Genomic DNA, 4590 nt, shown 5'->3' on the forward strand with positions numbered 1-4590 from the left:
ATTCACTGAAGGCTCCGTCCGATGATCATCAGTAATTTTGGCAATAAAGTATTTTTAATTGGGATATGCACATCTTTTAGCCATAATGTTATTGCACACTTAGACTATAGTATAGTGTAAATACTTTTATATTTTGCAAAAAAACTAAAAAATTCATGTGACTCACTAATTCATAGCATTTGCTTTATTTCACAGTCTGGAACCAGAACCACAATATCTCTGAGATATGCCTATACTTTAATTTATTTCATTATTCCACTACTTTTGGATATTTAGGAGGAGGTCCTATTCCCACTGTTAACAGGAATATTGCCATGAATATCCTTATACAGAAGTCTTTCCTCACAATTTAAAATTATTTCCTTAAGACAGAAACCTATAAGTGAAATTACTGATTCAAAGTCTTTGAAATTTCTTAAGTCTGCCAAATTGCTTTCCAGAAAGGTCAGGCCAGTTTTCATGTGCTCAAGGGTGCCCATCATACATACCCACTAGCATTTATTTTATCTTTTTAAAAAGCTTTGCCAGTTTGGTAGATGAAATGGCCTTTCATTTTAATTTGTATTGGATTACTAGTGAGGTGAAATATCTTTATAAATTCATCAAACCTTTATAGTTGTTCTGAGAATGCAATTTCACTGCCTATGTTTGGCAGTGAAATAGTACTAAGTGAATTGTTGCAGATTTATAGACTTATGAGAAAAAACAGAGAAAGGTTTAAAAAACAACTGATGTTGTCACACAAGTAATAGCCAAATTGTTTTGTGATATACTGTACTGAGTAGAAGAGTTGAGTCACCACATGTTATGTGATTAAATATGCCTGTGTTGCTGCAATCAGTACAATATTCATGTTTTGGAAGTAATTTGATCTCAGGAAAACATTTCTTATATTAAATCATTATGATAGATTTTTAATTTTCTCATTTGGTAAGGGTTTTTGTATCTTTAATTTATAATTTTTGTTTTAAAGATGTATAAAATCTGTAAAACATAGCGTCCTTCCCCAGTTTTGTGTTTATATATATATATATATATATATATATATATATGCACATAAACATATGTATGCATGCAACATTATAAAATATAAGCCAACTCTGGAGATCTTTGACAATCTTATTCCCTTATAAGGAATTTGAACAATATTCAAGTTGAGAAATATTGTTATAGGGAGCTTCTTAAAGTCTTATTTGTAATTTTCTAAATATAGGCATTAGGGCTTTAAATTTTTAAAAAGGTAAAAGTGGTGTCAACTTATATATTGGAATTTTTCTATGCAGAATATTATTATTTTCTTCCCTTTGAAAAAGAGTATCAATGGCTATGCTATGTTTAGAGTCCAGAGAGTATGTTTTATCTTAAAAATGTACCATTCATAAAAATTAACTCTGTACAGGTCAGTAAGACCTAGACAAAAGAATGTTTGGGTTTCTTAAACTTGTCTCTTTAAGATGAATAGGTTGAACAGATAGTAATTAAAACAGAACTTTCATGGGCTGGGGATTTAGCTCAGTGGCACCACACATGCCTCACAAGCTCAAGGTCCTGAGTTTGTACTGCCAGTACCAAAAAGAAAAAACAAAAAACCCATAATGAAAAGATGGAAATAAAGTGTTTGTAGATGGGGAGGGGAGGAGGGGGTGAAGGGAGGGCAGGGGTAAGGGGAAAAAATGAGAATCAAGACTTGTCATGTAGAGGTACAAGATCCCAACAATGAATGTAACTGTACTGTATCCCTAAAATGTACCCATAAACTCAATTAAAGCTGAAAAAAAAAAACAGAACTTTTATAAAGTGGTGTTAGAAGTTAAGCCCATGAAGAAGAAGTCCCATATGAGCTGAGGGAGTGTGAGGGCATAGATTTTAGTGACAGCTGCCCTATTCTGGCAGACAGGAGACGGAAGGGGTTATCCTCTGTGGTGGCTGCAGTTAGATATTGTTCTGACACCCCAGCTGGATGATCTGTTCAGCTCTCCAAAGACCAGAAGAATGGAGATCACAGTCCAGACATTGCTACTGCCCTTGAGTCTAGAATAAGCTGTATCTATCCTGAAAGGGGAAAAAACTGTCTGTACTTGAAAACAAAGGCCAGAGAATTCTTTCTTTTCCTGCTATCACAGCATAAACTGGCCTCTATTTCTTTAATTTTAAAGTAAACTGGTTGGAGCACAGAAATTCTTCTGTCAAACCACTCTCTGCACGATGCTGTGGTGGATACGTGTTATTATGTTTGTCAAACCCACAGAACACACAATACCAAGAGTTAACCCTAATGTAAACTCTGAACTTGGGGTGATAATGATGTGTCAAGGTAGGTTCATCATTTGTGAAATACGTACCTGCCTGGTGGTGATGTTGATAATGGGGGAGGTTGTGCATGTGTGGGGCGGACAGGAGATAGCTGGGAAATCTCTGTACATTCCTCCTGGTTTTGCTGTGAACCTAACACTGCTCTCTGAAGAATGCAGCCTATTAAAATAAAAAAGCAAAAACAAAAACTTGATATGCAGGGTTCTTAATTGAGGCCAGCATCCAAGTAAGCTGGAGACAAGTAAAATTGATTATGTGTAAGTTGCTCGAGCTAGGCCAGATGTCATTCTCATGTTCCCGCTGCCTGGAGTGTTCTTGCTCCAAAATAACCACATGGCTCATTCTCTCACCTTCTTCAGGGCTTTGCTCAAACGTCCCTGTCTTGATCCAGGCTGTAAATGCAAAGAAGACAGGGAGGTCTGGAGACCCAGGTTCTTTCCATCTGGTGACGCTCTGATCCGAACACATGGCCTCCACGTTCTCCAAGGCAGAAGGGAAGGATGAAGAAAGCCCCCTGGCTGTGAGCTGCCTTGGCCTGAAAGTGACATGTACTCCTTCTGCTCACAGTCCATTGGCCAGAGCCAGCCACCTGGCCCTGCTTTATTGCATGGGAGGCCAGAAAGCACAGAGCAATGCGCAGAATATCCAGGGAGCATTGACTGCTGCTTCCACAGTCTTCTCCGTAAATCCTCCCCAGACCAGCACTTGCTCTCCACAGTTTTTATTTTTGTCTTTTTTATGAGTACGTGTTTGTAACACATAATAAATAAATTCATCGCTCTCCACCCTTTTAAACCTTATTTTCCTCTATAGTACTTAACATCATCCCACATATCATATATCTTACTTATTTTTCTAGGATGTTTCTGTCTTCCACACTAGTCCATAAGCACTATGAAAGCACAGACTTATGTCTGTTTCACTCATCGTTGTACCTCCAGCATCTAGGACAGCACCTGGTGACTTACAGAAATTGCATAAATTCTTATAAAACTAATGAATATGTTCTGCAATGACAGATGACAGTCTGTATTTGTGTGCGGAAGTGTTACCTGAAGTGACCTGAGAGCGCTTCCCAAAGTAGGATTCAAAGAGTAAAAAATCCTTCTTTACAGCATAGACAAGAATTTATTGAGTGCTTACTGTGTCCTGGGCACCGTGCTTGGTACTAGAAACACAGATATGAGTGAGAAATAGTTCTGGCCCCTGGCCAGGCATATAACACTTAAAAATGCATATTTATGAAGATACATAATGGAAATAAATTATGGAGGCTCAAAAGGCCAAAATTATTCTGACATTTTAGCAAGACTGAAATTTTATATCTAAACATCTCCTGAATAGCAATAAAAAAGGGGGAATAAGAGACTCAGGAATCATAAATTGCTTCCCAAAGTAAAAAAGAAATATGACATATATTCTCTTCTATTGTGTATCCTCTACAACAGGCTGCCTTTGACTCTTTATTCCCCTGTTGATTCTAGTGCCCTCCCTCATCCCTCCTTCCCTTCAGCCTTAGAGTAAGTAGGACTTAGTTGAAAGACACCAAGTTTACTCAACTATTTGAAAGCATTTCTCCTTCTAATAATGTTGTAATTGCAGAAATGCATTTGAAATCTGCCTAGAGTATTTTGTCTTCCATTTCCAATTACCACCTTTCCTATCTTCCTGCATGCAAATAAGCAGCCATTTTGAACCCAAGACTGGCATTATGTGAGCCCTGCTAGCACTGAGGAACAAAAACAAGGTGTAAAAGCAGGCTCAGGTCTTGAACCTGGGCTATAAGGGATCCTTAGGCAGGGACTATAGAGGATTGGCCATTAGACCAGAAAAAGATCAAGGAAAGAGTAAAACATGGAGAAACAACATGGATATCTAAGGTTGATTTGACCCATCTCACCCTTTTGCTTGGAGACAACATTGTTTACATAAAAGGGCGCAGATAGCCTTTTTAACACACAAAAAAGGAATTTAGCTAAGAATAAAAGAAGATTCAAGACAATAGCAGTGTTCCCTGTGTCAGGACCCAGATTCCTTCAGACTCATTGTTCTACCATATAGGGCCTTAATTCCCCAATCAACCTCATGTTATAAGACTTTCATTCCAATCATTACATCCATTTTTCAATTAGTAAGGAAGAAGAAAGGAATGAAGCATATTGATTGTCAGCTGCCATGTAACTACCCCAAAAAGGACAGGATTAAACAATCACTTGCATTATTGTACAGTTTCTGTGGGTTAGGAAACCACGGCTTAACTGAGTCCTCTGGCTCAGT

This window comes from Fukomys damarensis, unplaced genomic scaffold (assembly GCF_012274545.1).
Source record: "Fukomys damarensis isolate Sample0158 unplaced genomic scaffold, DMR_v1.0_HiC HiC_scaffold_12, whole genome shotgun sequence".
Taxonomy (NCBI): Eukaryota; Metazoa; Chordata; class Mammalia; order Rodentia; family Bathyergidae; genus Fukomys; species Fukomys damarensis.